Source organism: Equus caballus, chromosome 29 (genome assembly GCF_041296265.1).
Source record: "Equus caballus isolate H_3958 breed thoroughbred chromosome 29, TB-T2T, whole genome shotgun sequence".
NCBI lineage: Eukaryota > Metazoa > Chordata > Mammalia > Perissodactyla > Equidae > Equus > Equus caballus.
This window is the reverse complement of record NC_091712.1, coordinates 9,500,191-9,520,193: the sequence shown is the minus strand read 5'-3', so window position 1 is coordinate 9,520,193 and position 20,003 is coordinate 9,500,191. Positions and strand designations below refer to the sequence as shown.

At 37.6% G+C, this 20,003-nt stretch overlaps 2 pseudogenes; one reads left to right on the top strand and one right to left on the bottom strand.

The window, feature by feature from the left end:
- Positions 1–252: 252 nt before the first annotated feature.
- Positions 253–2,719, bottom strand: LOC138921350 (forkhead box protein N3 pseudogene; annotated as a pseudogene).
- Positions 2,720–9,124: 6,405 nt separating this feature from the next.
- LOC138921349 (olfactory receptor 5AL1-like) lies at positions 9,125–11,183 on the top strand (annotated as a pseudogene).
- Positions 11,184–20,003: the final 8,820 nt, after the last annotated feature.

Sequence of the window (20,003 nt, the reverse complement as noted above, 5' to 3'; positions counted from 1 at the left end):
AGATATTGAAAAGCTTTCATAAAACAGCTGAGTGTCAATATAAGTTCTATGGCTTCAATCTCATTTAAAAATAAAATTCTTAAGGGTCCAAAACAAAAGAAGGGGCAAGTTTTTTTAAAAAGTGATGAAAAGAAAAGAAAATCAAACCAGATAATAGTAATAATAATAAATAGCTGATATTGCCATAAATCATTAGAAATCTCCTGCCGTGCTGAAACCAAATGGCTGTAAGTTGAAAACAAATCAGTGACTTCAATCTTTTGTGGTTTCCTTTTGCTCTTTGGGCCGCTTTGCTGACCTGATGGTGAAGTTATTCACACAGGAACAAATCCCCAGCAAGTGCAGGAGTAGCCCCACTCCCTCTTTCATCTCCTGTCATCACTCTCAGGGGCTTCTCTGGGCTTCTCTTTTTGAGGGGCAGCGTGTCACTGGGGACCTTCCTTGCCTTGGTTAAGTGCTGGTGCTTCTTGTCCCGGGATGCACAGCTGCTGTCACGCAGGACATCCTCGGCCTCCTTGGGGCTGTGTTTTATGTCATCCTCCTCTCTCGCTGTGGCTTTTGGGGCTCTAGAAGCTTCCCTCACTGTCCTCCTCGCTCCCCTTGGTGGCAAACTCATAGTGGCCATGGGCCGAGGAGGATGAGACTGTCACTGGGTGGTGAGGAGCTCCCAGCAGTGGAGGATTTGGCACTGCTATAGTTGTGCTCCTCCTTGGGGTCTCCACTGACCACAGGGGAGCCATAGGATGGCTCGCTCTGAGTCCCCATCGGGCAGCTGGTGAGACCATTCCTCATGGCTGCTGTCATTCCAATGGGAGTGACTGGCAATGGCTGGACTCTGGGAAACAGCCCTCAGCTCAGATGCCACACTGTTTGGTGTCACTCCTGGAGGAACTCGCAGACAGGCTTCGGTTCTCTTGAAGGCACTGCCAGGTGAGTTGGGTGGGCCTGATGTGCTTTGATGCACCCGAGGAGACAGGGAGGTGTATTGAACACTGTAAGCTTGGCTAATAAGGTGTCTTTTCCAAAGCCTGAGTTAGATTTTGTCTATACCAGATCCATGCACCACAATGCCCTTTCCCAGTACCCTGACTCCTCTCATTGCCCACTGTCCTAAAACACTTATTCAATGACAAATTATGTCTCACTGATCTTTTCCATCCAGCAGCTGTGTTTGCAAAATACAGAAAATGTTCCAAGATCCATTTGTGGATACATTTACTGGCAGGTGCTTGTTTGAGAGTCTTTGATGGCTGTAAATCTGAGGCCTTTAAAGAACAGGGGTGTTGCAGTTGGGGTTCTGCCAGGCAAGTAGGACATGTCCGAGAGCCTGAGGGATGGGGTCCTGGAAGGGGCTGGGAGTCCTGGGCAGGGCTGACGTTCTTAAGGACCCGCCCCCCACAGCTCTCCTGCAGCCAGAGCCTGGGGGTCAGCTCTTCATCCTGCACAGCCCGCTCCTCTAACCTGATGTCAGGCAGAGAAAAGTCGAGGTCATTTTTTTTTCTGAAGGGTGCTGGAGAAAGCGCTGCCCTAGTAGCACTGACTCAGCATGCTGGAGACACTAATTCTCAAGCTTTCTGGCTTCTTACTGGGAGGCAGGACTGGATCCGTTTGTGTGAAGGCTCCTGGCCAGAGGGTGGCGTGGCGCACCACTGCCCTTCAGTGCAGAGGTCACACTTTCCTGAGCGCCCAGCGAGCATCACCTGGCGGCCCTGCTAAAGACCCCCAGGAAGGTGTGGTGAGCCAGACGGGTGGGCGGCAGGGGCAGCAGGGGAGGGGTGGCGGCAGCAGGGCACCTGGCGCCCTCCCGTGGCCCTGCCGCCTCCTGCTCGCTTCTTCCACAGATCATCGGGCCAGGGCGCCCAGAAGCGCAAAATTGTTCCAAGGCGGGAGTTAGGACATCAAGTCACAAGCAGTGGTACAGAGCCAGAAGCGTAGGCCTCTCTGTCCTCTGGGGCTCAGTTTCCTGACGTCTATTTTCTTGAAAACCCCTTGAAAGGATTCCTGGAAGATGCTTTGACTTACACAGAGTAGGAATTTCAATGTTTGATAGTTGAATTATAAAAAAAGAGGTAAAGATCATTCCTTCTCTTTGAAGGTGAGCACTTCAGCAATAAAGATGAAGAATAAAGCACCGTAAAATCATAAATTTATCTCCTTTCACTATGATATTGAGAATTTTAAGCTGTCTTGAAAGACAATACAAATACTATTGCAAATATCAGGTAATATTTTCTTTCATTGTTGAACTGAGGGAAAATATGCTCCGTTAAAGGGTTTTGGCTGGAAAATGCCTGAAAAATGACCTTACTCTCACTTGACAATGTCCCTGTTGATATGGTTGAACATATTTTTAAGACATACTTTTAGAGCGGTTTTAGGTTTACAGCAAAATTGAGAGGGAGGTACAGAGATTTCTCATACCTGCCGGCTGCCTCACACACATGGCTGGCCCATTATCAACATCACTCTCCAGAGTGGTACGTTTGTTACCATGGATGTACTTACATTGACACATAATTACCCAAAGTCCATAGTTTCTTAGGGTTCATTCTTGGTGTAATACATTCTATGGATTTCGAAAAATGTGTAATGACGTGTTTATTATTGTAATCTTATACAGAGTATTTTCACTGCCCTAAAAATTCTCTGTGCTCTCTCTATTCGTCCCTTCCCCACCACCCCGACCCCTGGCAGTGACTGATCTTTTCATTACCTCCATGGTTTTGTCTTTTCCAGAATGTCATAGAGTTGTAATCATACAGTATGTAGCCCTTTCAGATTGGCTTCTTTCACTTAGCAGTATGCACTTAAGGTTATTCTGTGTCTTTTTCTGGTTTGATAACTCATTTCTTTTTAGCTCTGACTAATATTCCATTGTCTGGCTATACCAGAGTTTATCCATTCACCTACTGAAGGATGAAGACATCCTTGGTTGGTTCCATGTTTGGACAATTATAAATAAATGTGTTATAAACATTCGCATGAAGGTTTTTGTGTGGACATAAGTTTTCAATTCCCTTTGTTAAATACAAGGGGGGCACAATTGTTGTATTGTATGGTAAGAGTGTGTTTAGTTTTGTAAGAAGCCACCAAATTGTCTGGGCTGATTATGTGAATATGATGATTCAAGCATTACCCCTTCTAGATTTCCGTCACATTCAGCCAGCACTTAACTCTGCTGATTATTTCCGGGTAGAGTGACACAAACTTTATTCTACATTGTTACTAAGAATGTAATTGCCCTGCTTTTGTTAGTTTCTAGTTTTTACAGTTGCCCATTGACAGTGACATTATCACTGGGCATGGAAGTTATAAAGATGCCCTGTGATTTCCTGTGTTCCAGACATTCATTTCCTGGCCCCATTGTGCATTGGCAACCCTAACTTCCTCTGTTAATCATAGTTTATTCCCTTAGCCAGCACGCTAATGCCTTCCTTGTCTGATGGTCCACTGGCATTAAGTAGTCACAGATTCCAGTTTGTTAAAACACTAATTGAGACCCTCTGGAAAGATTTGCCTTCCGGAAGCCTAAACCTGTAACCCAGAAGAGCCTAATATTGTAAGAATAGGAGGCACAAATTCAGAAACTGGGTCACAGAGTGTAATGATGACAAGGACCAATCCTACTACAACTTCATCATTTCCAGACCCATGATTTCATGCTCTTGGAGACACTATATTGCCTATAACCTACACCGCCACTGGTTTGTAACCTACAGTGAATCATAGAGGATTGTGCTCCAGTGCAGCAAGTCCTTTTTCTGAGCTGGTGACTTAGATGAGCTGTCAATATTCCATTTGGATCTCCTATCAAGCCAGCTGATGGTTGGTGATGAGATACATATTAAGATCATTCATTCTATGCCATGGTCATGCCAAACCTTCATTGCTGTAAAATGTATTTCTTCTTTTCAAGAGATATTGTGTGGCTTACTATCTAAGAAATAATGTATCCTTTAAGCTGTAGGAAGGTGATATTCCCTCAGACAGTGCAGGTTGGGAAGGGAAATGCCTATTCCACCTATTGATTTCTGTAAGGAGAAATTGCGTCCCTCCAATATTGAAGTGATCTGATACAATCGGATTATCACTGTGTTTCTGGCTTGTCTTTCAAAAAATGGTGCCATATGTAGGACTTGGCATAGGTCTCTGCTTCTAACAGATGGGACACTCAGTGTTGATACTAGTAGAAGGAGGCTATGTTATTGGATACATGTACATATAGGCTTCATTCCTGCCACTGTGGCTACTCTGTCCATGGTGTCACGGAATGAGCCCTGGGATTGCAAGAGTAGAGAGGGTGGCTGCTATCTATCCAATAGCTTCTCCAGTCCTCCTCACTGTTGCAAAACTTTTCTGCTATAGTTACCCTTTAGTAGTTGAAAATAAAATCAGCATGTTTTGTGCCCACTCGTACATCACCTAAAATCCTCTGCCCCAGAATGCCACATCCTTGGAGACTTGCTACTCCCAGTCCCCTAACCAAATTTCCAGCGTGACTTATCACTGTGAATAGTGAATGAATGAATCAGTGTACAGTCATGTGTCACTTAATGATGGGGGCTCATTCTGAGAAGTGCATCATCATTGTGCAAATGTCATAGAGTGTACTTACACAAATCTAGATGCTATAACCTACTACACACCTAAACTATTTGGTACTAATGTTTTGGGACCACCATCATATATGCGGTCCATCACTGACCAAAATATCATTATGCGATGCATGACTGTATCCCTCAGACCAAATTTTCTCCATGGGAATTGGAAGGTCAAATGTTATTTGCACTGGGACAATTTGCTTTCATCACTGTCCTCCAGTGTCACCTCTTAGTGGGACTTTAATGTGGCACAAGTCCATTAATGATACGTCCTGCATAAGGGGGTAACTCTTCTTTGCACTAGGCCTAAATCTTAAATGGAATTCTTCAGTTGGAACATCTACTCCATGAAACCACATCATGGACTGATGGAAAGGAGTCTGTGCAGCAGGGATAAGTGATATAAAAATCTGGACCACTTGTTCCGATAATTTGTTAGTGCCATTACAACCCCCAGTTTGTGAATCAGTCATTTACACTTACAATGGATTGCTATTGTGCCAGCTCAAAATGATGTGTTGGTAGATCCTATAACACTCAACACATGATAGGTAGCTGATGCTGAATTTTCATTTGGTGTCTTTTCATCCAGCACTTAGTTTCTACTGGGGTGCAGTAGAACACAGAAAACTATTTTATTTCTTCCTCAGGAGGTCTCGCTCCATGGTCAATGTAGTGATGTGGATTTTGTCTTTCCAAAGACTCATACATCATTCTTTTCCAATACAGGTATCTCTAGCATCATCGGATCACTTGCAGAATCTACTTTTTCTCTGAAACTGCATCAAGTTAGGCAGACTGCTGAAATACCCAATAAATGGCTCAGAGCTATAGTGCCAAGCATGGTATATGCTGCCTGGCAAGCCCAAAGTGTTCTCAAACGTGCCACACATATTTCTGAGTTGTAGTGAACTTGTTGCACAACAATGTGTCTTTTACTTTGGAGGGGATGTGCAAACCGTCCCACTTGTCACTTGACTTTAAAGCAAATGGACAGAGGGAGCCATTGAACTCACAATCATTGTGGGATTTTTCTTCCCAGCTTTTGGCTCCTACATGTTACTAAGGCACCAAGGAATCTTGCCACTCCCAGTTCATCAGTACAGTTAGCAAGAGTGTATCACTGTGCTTCACTCGCATAATGTTTTGTGAAATATCCAGATGATTAAAGCTCCTATTGTCAAAATTTATTTTATCTTTATTGAGGTATAATTGACCAAAAAAACCAAACTGTATATATTTAGTGTATGTGACTTGATGTTTTGATATATGTATACATTGTGAATTAATGGCCACAATCAAGCTAATGAATATATTCATCACCTCACATAATTACCATTTTTCTTTCCTTCTTTCATTCCTTCTTTCTTTCCTTCCTTCTTTCTTTCTTTCTTTCTTTTGCTCGAGCTCTCTCTCTCTCCCTCCCTGCCTCCCTTCCTTCCTTCCTTCTTTCCGTCCTTTTATTGCCGAGAACACTTAAGATACACCTCTTTAGCAAATTTCATGAATAATACACAGTACTGTTAACTATAGTTGACTGCACATTATATCTCCAGAATTTATTCATCTTGCATAACTAAAAATTTGTATCCCTTGAAAAACATTTCCTTATTTACTCGTCCCCTCTTGAGCCTCTGGCAACCATTCTAGTCTCTTCTACTAAGAGTTTGACTTTTTTAGATTCCACATATAAGTGAGATTATGCAGTGTTTGTCTTTCTATGCCTGGCTTATTTCACTTAGCATAACGTCTTCCTGGTTCACAGACAAATTTTGGAAGTCAAGGATTCACATATCCCTGAGGAAGTCTGCTATAATTTATTTATTTTCTCTTTTTCATCAGAGGAACTAAGGGTAAGGAGATTACTTAACATATAGAGTAAAACATTTCATGTCAAATTAGGGATACAATTTTTCTAAGAGTTTTACTTAGGTTAGACTGTTAATTATTGTTATATTAAAAAAAACTTTCTCTTTATAAGAAAGTGGCAAGTTGGTCCCTGTCACTGAATATGATTATTATAAAGCAGTTAAGATTTATTGATCCATATTGCCATATAGATTATTCTCAAGATAAATAATTATAGTAAGCTTGTGTGGTGGGCATTATCCCCACTTTATAAATAGCTGAATCTTAAAGAGGATATGTGACCCATTCAAGAACACATAGCTTGTATGTGGCAAAGATATGATGTAGGGACAAATGCTTCTGAATTCAAAATTCATGTGCTTTACTACTCTCAGACATTGTCTAACGATTCAATGTATCATTGAATTTTTGTTTGTTTGTTTTTATTTAAATATCTTGGGGCAGATTCAAGAAGATCATGGTTGTGGTAGATTACTACCAAATAACCCAAAAGAATCTCTCTGTCTATAGCCACACACTTTTATAGTTACCTCCCTTATGAACTCTGGTCCCATGCTTTGCTTTATATAACAGAATGTTCAAAATTGATGTGTACAACTTCTAAGGCTAGACTCTTTTTTTCTCCATGGGGATGCTAAATGTTGGAAGCTAACCACCAAGTTTTTGGGAGACCAAGCTAGACACATGGAAACAGCACATGGATAAGAGAAAGCACTCCAGCTGACAGCCTCATCAGCTGTCAGTCATGTGATTGAGATTGCCTTGGATCCTACAACTGTCCTACTGCCCCAGGTGCCACCACATGGAGGAGGATTGCCTAGTTAGCCCACAGAAGCTAATAACTCATTGCTGCTTTAGGCCACTAAGTTTTAGGGTGGGTTTTTATGTATTGCAATAGATAGTTGAAACCATAATGATCACAGAATAAATTGCAATTTATTTTAAAAGTTAAATTAGCTCTAAGAAGAAATCCTGAAAACAGCTTTCACAATTTTGACACAAGGAAGAAGTTGAAAATAGCTTTCTAAAACAATTGATGCACATATTCTCAGAGGCACATAGCTGTCTGCATGTTGATAGATGTTTTTCAAGCTTTCTTGAATTTCTTTCAAGCCTTTGAGGAAAATCACACACTTAGCATAATTGTTACAGATTAGCTACAAATAAAAATACAAAAAAATATATGGAGGCTTCTATGCAATTTATGTTTAACATTTTTTGTTACAATTGTTTTAATTCTGCTAGGCAGAATGATATTATCAAAATTAAGAACAGCGTTCATAGGATAAAATGCCCACATTCAGTAAAAGTTAATTACTTGTTCTTTTTTAAATGAGCAACTGTTTGTGATTTTTAAAATCTATATATGTTTCTATTCATCACTATATACATACATGCATGTAGAATGGGGATAAACAGAGTTTGTTGGAGAGTCTGAAGAGAATGAGTGTTAATTTCTCTGTGATTTGCATGCCTTTAAAACCTTTCCAAGAGAATTCAGGGAACAACATAAAGTTCATTTTAAGTCATGTTCCTCTTTGAACAGAACTTTCAAGCAATTTTCTAAGATTGAACTAAATGTACCTCCAGGTTGATAAGAAATTCATAGTTTAATTATTATTTGCTTACAGCTCGACAGAATATTGAGTTTCAGATGCAGGGTTGGATCTTTGGTGCAATTTATCAATACTTGGTAGCCTTGCAAAGTCTGATGCATACTGTAACCTCTTACTAAAATTCAAAATTTAATAAAATCCATACTAAATTATAAAAAGTAAATAAAAATAGTTAAACATATTTTCAGTTGTTTTCCCATGTTTTAAAACATCTTTACTGTTAGTTATTAATTCTTTATTATACTTGGGTTCAGTAGAGTGATCTGAAATTTCGAGTGATTCCTCTTTGCCTATTAAGCTAATTGGGTCCCAAAAGATTAACCATAACATAATTGTTCATGCTTGTGAGACATCATTACCTTTGTTTTGTTCAGCAAATGCTTGAAATGATGTAACAAGAAAAAATGTTTCAAGGAGACCAAGGCATGTTATGTAATGTTATGCATTGTTGTCATTCCCAGTGTTCACCTCAAGATTTCTTGGACTCTTTTGGGTTATGTTGTTGATTACTCAAAGGCAGCACGTGGTAGGAAAAAATCAAGGTAATTGAGGTAGCAAAAAAGAGTTTGGAGTAATACAAACTTTGTATTTATTTGTTATATTTGGAGCATCTACTAATTGCTGAGTCTTACTTGTTTCAAATGGAGAAGCGCAAAGAGTCGTGACCTGGAGAGAAGTAGGTTCTCAAGAAGAAGCCAAGTTTCAGTTGGAGGAAAGGATAATAAATGACTGAAGATACTGGAGAGTTTGCTGATATCAGAGGAAGAGCTACACAGGCTCCAATACATCAGAGAAATATAAGCACTACAAAGGATAAGAGCCCAGAGAGGCATTGATTTCAGATCACAAGTTAGTGAGGCAGTGGAAGAACACTTCAAAATATTGGAGAGAATAACCTCCTACAGTCATCAGTATGATGGGATTACACACAAGTTTCTGCAGAGTAAGCCTCAGTCTAAATACTATTAATACTATTGAGAGCTAAAATTGACTTATTTAGCACAAAGTGTAAGATAGGCAACACTCTACACACTTCATATGGACAAACTCATAGATTGCCTTTCCAAAATTGCCTTGATCTCTGGTGAATGGGAAAGTTCTTGCTCCCTGAAAGGTGAGCATTTCCATAAACTATGAATTGAGGTTAGAGAATCAAGGGCTAGTTTAATGAGTTATTCTGCTTCATCCCACCCTAATCATGAAGCAAGAGGAGAGCTTAAGCTCTCACCCTCAGTTTCCATATCTGAAAGTGAAGATGATAGCTATATTGCCAACTGATAGGGCTGATGTACAGATAATCTGGGATAAAAATCTGGGATAAATTGTGAAAATATAAAATCAAATTTATCTCTTTTCTGCTCAAATAAAGATCGTTGAAAGCTACTCTCAGTTGATTAGCCAGAAACCCCTTTGTATTTCTCCAAACTCATCCTCGAATTTTTTTTCTTCTCCTGCTTTGCATTTGGATATTTGAACGTTCATGATAAATGTATTTTCTGAATCACTTAATGTATTTTAATCCTGTTATGCCTGTTTCCAAAAAAGCAAGACTATCCACATTCCTAAGGGTTTTTTCCTCCTTTTAATTCAAAAAAACTACATAACAATCGGAGGAAAAATAGGAATCAAAGTAAGTGAGGGAAAACATTGAATAAATGTCATCCTGAATATTTGATATAGAGATCATCAGTATTCAAAATTTTATGACCCCATATTACTTCTTCTGAAAGAAATTTTTTAATTTATTGTTTCTTGTTAATTAAAAATTTTCAAAGGAATTGTTATAATTTTTAAAGTATTCCAACAACTTAAAACATTATTTTTATCTGTGTTCAAATAACTCTTAATCTTTATTTTTCTTAATAAAAATTGATACGGAATGGATTATTCCATAATATAAAATTTTAGACAAAATACCATTTTTCTATCTTTATAAATCTCCACAGAATTTCATGCTTTGGAGTTCGTGCCTAGAGCAAATCACTTCATTATGAAACCAGAAGTAACATGAAGATTCTTCTTTGCTTGTGTTCAACATAAAATCCTGGTGTGTCAGAACCAGCTCCTAACATCTTCTTGATTATTGCCAGTGGAGACAAGAACACTCAGAATGTGTGCTCTGTAGGGTCTTAAAATATTAAAAAACACGTTCAAATCTGTTCCACAGCCCAAGGCAACCATTCAGCAGTGTCTAAGTTTATACTTTTGGGACTCACAAATGATCCAGAGCTTCAAGCCTTCTCTCTGGTGTATTCCTAGTGATCTATTTAGCTAGTTCCATGGATAATCTTGGTTTGATTGTGCTAATCCAAATCAGACCTTGGCTTCACACACCCATATATTTGTTTTTTCTGAACCATCTGGCCTCTGTTGATTTTTCTTTTACTTCATCTGTCACCCAAATCATCTTGGTGAATTTTCTGTGTGAAGTTAAAAGTATAAAATTTTATTCGTGTGCCATTCAGGTGTTCTGCTTCATCACACTTACAGTTGGTGAACTGTGTTTGCTTGCAATCATGGCATACGATCAGTATGTTGTCATCTGCAACCTTTTACTCTATGTCATTCTCGTGTCTAGAATATTCCATTATGGAATGATTGTTGGCATATATATATTTATGGATTCACTATGGGTCTTGTCCAGACAGTGGCAGCATCCCACTAGTCTTTTTGTGGCTCCTGTAGTCAGCCACTGCTACTGTGATGATGTTCCCTTGATTGCTTTAGCCTGTTGTGACACTCATATCAAAGAGCAGATGTTACTAATGATTGCTGTGTTCAATGCACTTTGCTCTCTACTGATTGTGATAATTTCTTAAGTCTTCATCCATTTTACCATTCTGAGGATCCATTCTGCTGAAGAAAGATAGAAAGCTTTTTCTACCTGTACTTCTCACCTGACCTGCATCACAATATTTTAAACAACAATCATTTTTATGCACCTACTACCCAATTCAAGCCATTGTCTGAACATAAATAAATGTGTTTCTGTGTAGTGATCCCCATGTGAAATCCATTGATCTATAATTTGAGAAATCAGGAAGTAAAAATTGCATTTAAAAGAATTAAAGAAAAGTTGTGTTTGGATATCAAATAACTGAAAACTTATTGGACAGGGAGAGACCAGGGGACTTTGAGTTGTCTCTTATCTAGAATCACAATGCTGAGAAATCACAGAGCCCAATTCCTCACTTTGGGTGCTCATATTCACTCAAGAATGTCTCACCAGCTTTTCCATTCTCAGTGATTTCCACATGAAAGACGTGTTTTATACTATGAGTTGTTGAATTGTAAAAGAGGAGAGAGAGAGATCTGAATCCTGTTTGACCACAACTTCTTCTTCATAATTAAGGAAACAGAGAATTGGGAAATAGAGGCTTTACCTGAATTCTGAGCCATATTGAGAGATTTGGGTAGTACTGAAATAGATCAACATAATAGATCAACATCTGGTACCTTGCATTTATTTCATTGGAGCCATTTCACAACATTATAATTCACTGCCCATTCTACATAAGTATGGTTTAGGAACATGGGCTCTTCATTCACACAGTTTGGCTAACAATTTTAGCTTTTCCACATAATAGCTATTGTCATTAGTAAATTATTTCACATTTCTGTCTCTTGGTTTCCTCATCAGCAGAAGGCAATAATAGTTTTTTTCTCTTGGCCTCATTGTGAGTATTAAATAATATTATAAATATCAAAGACACTGTTCGTAGCATAGGGCAAGTACTTCAGAAATGTTGACTATTACACTTAATTATTAACATTATTTTTGGATCCATGATCTCTCTAATTTGGCTTCAGGCGATGGGGTAATAGCCTTTTAGAAATAGTTGGCAGCACAATGTGTTTCATTTTAAATCAATAAAATGAAAATACAAAGCTAAGGAGTCATTTTACTGTGATTTTTAAATCAATAAGTTCTTTGCAATTTATTTGTTGGTGTGCCTATGATCATATTCTAAACTGAATCTTTTTTAGGGTCTGCATTACTGCTATTAAAATAATCATCTTTTGGTGATGTCAGGAAATGGAGGAGTAAGCTGTTCTTTTTATCTCTCCCTCTTTTGAACTACAACTAAATGGACAGTCACTGACCAATGGAGGAAGCCCACACAGTACAACAGGATGCTTGACAGACACACAGCTATATATCTGAGGGTGGCTAGACTGAGCCCCCAGGAAGTGGCAGAGAAGGATGAGCACTTCCTTCTCTCCTCTGGTAGCTCTATGCACACACATGAATGCTTCCCAGCCTGGTGAAAGTGCCCCAAACGTGAGGACGTGCACCAGGGTGCATGTAGGAGGAGGTGATGGCAGCCCTTAGCCTGCTCATGATTGCTTCCCCAGTGGGGAGGAGGAGCCCACCAAGAACAATCCACTCAAGAGCTTTAATGCATCCAAGGCTGGGGAAAGTGCCCATTGTACTCCCACAGCTTCCAGCAGACAGGGTTGGGGCAGAACGCTGCTCCTGCTTCCACCTAGAAGTAACAGGTCGAATATGCAACCTAACACTACCACACATATCCCAACAAAAGATTGGTTCATAAAACACCATGAGAAACTACATCAAAAATTCAGACCTGAAGGAAAAGGACAATTCTCCAGAACCCAATCCTGAAGACACAGAAATTTACAAACTAAATGACAGAAAATTCAAAATAGCTGTCATAAGGAAACTCAATGATTTACAAGAGAGCATGGAAAGACAATTCAATGAGCTCAGGAATAAAATGAATCTCTGCACCAAAGAGACTGAAACGATAAAAAAAAAAGCAGAAATTCTGGATATGAAAAGCACAATTAATCAAATAAAAGATAATTTAGAATCGTTAAGCAATAAAGCTGATGCTATGGAGGAAGAATTAATAATTACGAGGATAAAAATATAGAAATTCTACAGATGGGGAGGTGACAGAACTAAGATTTTTAAAAAATGAAAGATTTCTTCAAGAAATATCTGACTCAATTAGGAAAAGCAACATAAAGATTATAGGTATTCAAAAGGGGGAAGTGAGAGAGAAATGAGCAGACAGCTTGTTCAAAGAAATAATAGCTGAGAACTTCCCAAACCTGGGGATGGTCCACATTTACAGATAAATGAAGCTAATAGAATACCTGATTACATCAATGCTAAAAGACCTTTTCCAAGGTATACCATAGTAAAAATGGCAAAAGTCAGTGACAAAGAAAAAGTATAAAGAGCAGCAAGGAAGAGGAAGATAAACTACAAAGGGAATCCCATCAGGCTTGCAGCAGAAACCCTACAAACTAGGAGAGAATGGAATGACATATTCAAAATACTGAAAGACACAAACTTTCAGGTAAGAATACTGTATCCAGTGAAACTTTCCTTCAGACACAATGGAGAAATAAAAGCTTTCTCAGATAAACAGAAGCTGAGGGAGTTCATTGCCACTAGACCTCCCCTACAAGAAATAACAAAGATGCCCTCACAATGGAAACAAAAAGGCAAAAGTCTACAAAGCTCTGAGAAAAGAGATAAATAGACAGACATAATCAGAAAACTTCAACTCCCTATCAGAACATGGAGGCAAAGACTCAATTACAACTTATAAAGGAAAAGAAAGCAACAAAATTAATGATAAACACCTCAACTTAGTCACAAACTCACATTAAAAACAGAATATTTTTTAACAACAATAACTCAGAAGGAGAGAGGAAAAGGAAGGAATCTGTTTAGGTTAATGGAGATAAGAGGCTATGAGAAAATGGACTATTTCATCTATGAGGTATTTTATGCAAACCTCATGGTAACCACTAAACAAAATTCAGCAGAGTCACAATTCACCAAAAGAGAGAGAAGTGATAAAACATCCTCAGAAAGCAACCAAAATGAAATGACAGTCAGAAATACAAAGGAAGAGACACAATGGAAACCTAGAACAACCAGAAAACAAGAGATAAAAAGACAATATTAAGCCCTCATATATCAGTATCACTCTAAATGTAAATGGATTGAATTCTAGAATCAAAAGGCACAAAGTAGAAAGATGTATTAAAAAACAAGATCCAGCAATATGCTACCTCCAGGCAAGATTTCTCAGCTCTAAAGACAAACACAGGCTTAGAGTGAAGGGATGGAAGAAGATACTCAAATTAATGGCAAACAAAAGAAAGCAGGTGTTGTCATACTTATATCAGACAATGCAGACTTCAAATTAAAAAGAGGGGCAGTATATAATAAAATGGACTTTCTACCTAGACGATATAACACATTGATATATATATATATATATATATATATATATATATATATATATATACACATATATATGCACCTAACACAAGCTCACCGTAGTACATAAAGCAATTATTAACAGACTTAAAGGGAGAAATTAAGAGCAACACAATATTAGTAGGGGGCCTAAACACCACTTACATCAATGGAAAGATCACCCAGACAAAAAGTCGACAATGAAATAGGACATTTAAATGAAACTCTTGATCAGAAGTACTTAAAAGATATATTGAGAGCCTTCCATCCAAACACAGCAGAATACACATTCTTCTCAAGTACACATGGATAATTCTCAAAGATACACCATATGTTGGGAAACAAAGCAAGCCTCAATAAATTTAAGAGGATTGAAATCATACCAACCATCTTTTCTGACCACAGTGCTATGAAACTAGAGACCAACTACAAGAAAAAAATTGGGAAAGTCAGAAACATATGGAGACTAAACAACATGCTACCGAACAACCATTGGATCAATGAAGAAATCAAAGAGGAAATTAAAAAATGCCTGAAGACAAATGAAAATTAAAATACAATACTAACTCTTATAGGATGCAGAAAATTGGACATAAGGGGGGAATTCATACCAATACAGGTCCACCTCAACAAGGAAGAGAAATCTCAAATAAGTCATCAGAAAATGCACCTCACAGAACTAGAAAAAGAAGAAAAAACAAAGGCCAAAGTCAGCACAAGGAGGAAATAATAAAAAGCAGAGCAGAAGTAAAATAGAGACTAAAAAACGTAGAAAGGATTAATGAAAGTAAGAGCTGGTTCTTTGAGAAGACAAACAAAATTCACAAACCCTTAGCCAGACTCACTAAGAAAAAAGAGAGGTCTCAATTAAATAAAACTAGAAATGAAAGAGGAGAAATTACAACAGATACTACAGAAATACAAAAGATTATAAGGGAATAATATGAAAAACTATGTGCCCGCAAATTGTATAATCTAGAAGAAATGGATAAATTCTTAGACTCTTTCAAACTCCCCAAACTGAATCAAGAAGAAATAGAGAAAGTGAATAGACCAATCATAAGAGATTGAAAGGGTAATCAAAGACTTCCCAAACAACAAAGGACCAGGAGCATATGACTTATCTGGAGAATTCTACCAAACATTCAAAGAAGATTTAATACCTAGCCTTCTCAAACTATTCCAAAAAATGGGAGAAGATGGGATGCTTCCTAACTCATTTTATGATGCCAACGTTACCCTGAGGCCTAAACCAGACAAGGACAACACAAAGAAGGAAAATTACAGGCCGATATTGCTGATGAACACAGATGCAAACATCCTGAACAAAATACTGGCAAACAAAATATATTAAAAGGATCATACACCATGATCAAGTGGGATTTATTCCGGGGAGGCAGGGATGGTTCATCATCTGCAAATCAATCAATTTGATACATCACATAAAGAAAATAAGGAAACAGAATCCCTTGATCATCTCAATAGATGCAGAGAAAGCATTTCACTACATCCAACATCCATTTATGATAAAAATTCTCAATAAAAGGGGTATAGAAAGAAAGTATCTCAGCATAATAAAGGCCATATGCAACAAACCCACAGGCAACATCATGCTTAATGGTGAATAAGTAAAAGCCATCCCTCTGAGAACAGGAACAAGACAAGTGTGCCCACTCTCAACACTTGTAGTCAACATAGTACTGGAGCTTTTTGCCAGGGCAATTAGACAAGAAAAAGAAATAAAAAGAATCCATATTGGAAAGGAAGAAGTGAAACTCTCACTGTTTGCAGATGACATGATTCTATATATAGAAAACCCTAAAGAATACACCAGAAAACTGTTAGAAATAACCAACAACTACAGCAAAGTTTCAAGGTACAAAACCGATTTGAAAACACCAGTTGCATTTCTATACACTAACAATGAAGTAGCAGAAAGAGAAATCAAGAATTAAATTCCATTTACAATCACAACAAAAAGGATAAAATATCTAAGAATACACTTAACCAAAGAGGTGAAAGTCCTGTTCACTGAAAACTATAAGACATTATTCAAAGAAATTGAAGAAGATATAAAGAAATGGAAAGATATTCCATGCTCATGAGTCAGAAGAATAAACATAGGTAAATTGTTCATACTACCTAAAGCAATCTACAGATTCAATGCAATCCCTATCAGAATCAAAACAGAATGGCATTCTTCACAGAAATAGAATGAAGGTTAAAGATTCCTCAAATTTATGTGGAACAGCAGAAGACCCCAAATAGCCATGACAATCCTGAGAAAAAAGAACAAAGCTGGAGGCATCACAATCCCTGACTTCAAAATATACTACAAACCTATAGTAATCAAAACAGCATGGTACTCTCACAAAAACAGACAGATGGGTCAGTGGAACAATGAAAGCCCAGAAATAAAACCACACATCTGTGGACACTTAATCTTCAACAAAGGAGCCAAGAACATACACTGGGGAAAAAAAAAAGTCTATTCAACAAACAGGTGTTGGGAAAACTGGGAAGGCACATGCAACAGAATGAAAGTAAACCACTATCTTGGACCACACACAAAAATTAACTCAAAATAGATTAAAGATTTGAATGTAAGACCTGAAATTGTGAAACTCCTAGAAGAAAATATAGATAGTACACTTTTTGACATTGGTCTTAGCAACATCTTTTCAAATACCATGTCTACTTGTACAAGGGAAACAAAAGAAAAACTTAGCAAATGGGATTAGATCACAATAAAAAGCTTCTGCAAAGGAAAGGAAACCATGAACAAAATGAAAAGACAACCCATCATCTGGGAGAAAATATTTGCAAATCATTTATCTGACAAGGGATTGATCTCCAAAATATATAAAGAACTCAAACAACTAAACAATAACAAAAAAACACCTGATCAATGAATGAGTAGAGGATATGTACAGACATTTTTCCAAAGAAGATGTACAGATAGCCAAAAGACACATGAAATGATGTTCAATATCACTAATTATTAGGGCAATGCAAATCAAAAGTACACTGAGATATCACCTTACACAAGTCAGAATGGCTACAATTACCAAGAAAAAACAAATGTTGGAGAGGATGTGGAGAAAAGGGAACCCTCATACACTACTGGTGGGAATAAAGACTCGTGCAGCCACTATGGAAAACAGTATGGAGATTTCCAAAAAAATTACAAGTAGAAATACCATATGATTCAGCTATCCCGCTACTGGGTATTTATCCTTGAAATCAATGATACAAAGAGATTTATGCACCCCTATGTTCATTGCAGCATCACAGTATCCAAGATGTAGAAGCAACCCAAGTACCCTTCTACAGATGAATGGATAAAGAAGAAGTGGTGTGTGTGTATATATATATATATGTATATACACATACTTACAATGGAATATTACTCAGCCTTAAAGAAAAACAAAATCATTCCATTTGCAACAACGTGAGTGGACCTTGATGGTATAATGTTAAGTGAAATAACCTAGAGAAAGACAAACACTGCATGATTGAACTCATTTGTGGAAGATAAATATATAGATAAAGACAACACATTAGTGGTTATGAGGGGAAGGGGGTTGGGGGCTGGGCTAAAGTGATAAAGGGGCACATATCTATGGTCATGAACAAAATTAGACTACTAGACAAAAATTAGATCACAATGAAGTGTATTCAGAAACTGATAAATAATAATGGACACCCAAAACTACACAATGGTATAAACCATCATGATCTTAATAAAATTAGTTGAAAACAGCAACATTTTTCTTGAAAAAGGAAGCCACTTTTATTACATTTAGTAAAGGTTACATTAATAAATTATGAACTTATTTAGTTCTAAACTTTTCAGAGTAAAAATAGAGCCAACATCTATTGATTGTTTTTCCGTATGTCAGGTTCTGTGTGATATGCTTTAAATGGACTGTCTCCATTAATTTTTGTAACACTGTACTGAGATGTATATTTAAAGAATAAAGAAATTCAAAACAGTTTACACAATTCATTAACACACCTGCAGCTGATAACTGGAATAAAACAAGATTTATGTTCCATTTTGTCCAACAATACAGCTTGATTTTCTAATGACTATATGTCCAACTATACAAGTTATACAACAGTGGGATGAAAAGAAAACTGAACAGTGATTCATAAAAATGTCTCCCCAAAACTAGATTGAAATTAAATTTATCATAAGTTAAAAAAATGATTAGGGGCTATCCCGGTGGCTTAGTGGTTAAGTTCTCACACTCCACTTTGCCAACCTGGGGCTCACTAGTTGAGATTCTGGGCATGGACCTAAACATCACTCATGAAGCCATGCTGATGTGGTGTCCCACATAGAAGAACTAGAAGGATCTACAACTATTTACTGGGGCTTTTGGGAGAAAAAAAGAAGAAGATTGGTAGTAGATATTGGCTCAGGGCTAATCTTCCTCACCAAAAAATCAAATCAAATAAAAATTTTTAAAAAAAATTTAGAAAGATATGTGAGCCTGAGCCTAGCACAGAAAATGGATCCTCCATATTCCTCACAGTCTGGAAAGAAGGTAAAGGGAAAAGTCACCACACATGGGGCAGAGGACCTTCTGCTTTTATCATCCCTTTGTCTATCAGTGACCTTAACTTCAAGTGTTTCTGAGTATCTCCCATCTCCCCCCAAATCCAGACTCTTAGCTGTTTCAGTAAAGCCTAACCATATTTTACTTTGACACTTTGGTGTCACAGGTCCCATTTGCTATCACAGTCATGTGTCACTTAACAATGAAGATATTTTGTGAGAAATGCATCATTAGGTGACTTTGTCACTGTGTGAACATCATAGAATGAACTGACAAACCTAGATGGTATAGTCTACTGCATCCCTGGGCTACATGGTACTGATCCTATGGGACCAGCATTGTATGTGCAGTCTGTCCTTGACCAAAATGTTGTTATGCAGTGCGCGACTGTATATGACTGCCTAGGTTTAGGACCTGAGGAAAGGACCTTAACACACACACACACACACTTTTCTCATCTATAAATGGAAACTTTCCAGAGAAATGATCTCTAAGGGTCCTCAACCTGTGTGGTTACTTTCGTAATAAGATACCAACATTCTATGCTTAATTCCTTACAGACTAAATTAAGTACCAATAAGAAAGCCCGTAGGAAAAAAGTCTATCAATGTGTAATCACTAGTGGTCCTTCTTCATATTTTACTTTCTGTTATTGTTTCGATGACTTCAAAATATGTAGAGCAATATGACCTCCTCTGGACTAACAGAGAAATGAGAAATATAATTGAGAGAATATGGAGGAAACATAAGTAAGCATACAAAAAAGTAAAATTAAATTCATGAGAATGCTTACATTCTAGATATTACTGAAAATCTTGTATCTGAAACAATTGATTTTTTAATTAAATTAAAGCATGTTTTCATATACAAGCATCAAATTAATGGTAGAAAACAAAGTTGACCATGCAGTTGCATGTTGAGGTGGAGTTTGGATTTCAAAATTGAATAAACTTAAAAATCATATAGAGACAAAATTACCTCTGAAAGTCTCTGAAAGTGCTCATGAAATACAGCACTCATGATTTTGCATCTAGCTTATAGACCTCTAGAATATTTTATCAATTGCTCTAATTGTTTTAAAGCAATTTTTCTTCATAGGCACCAATTA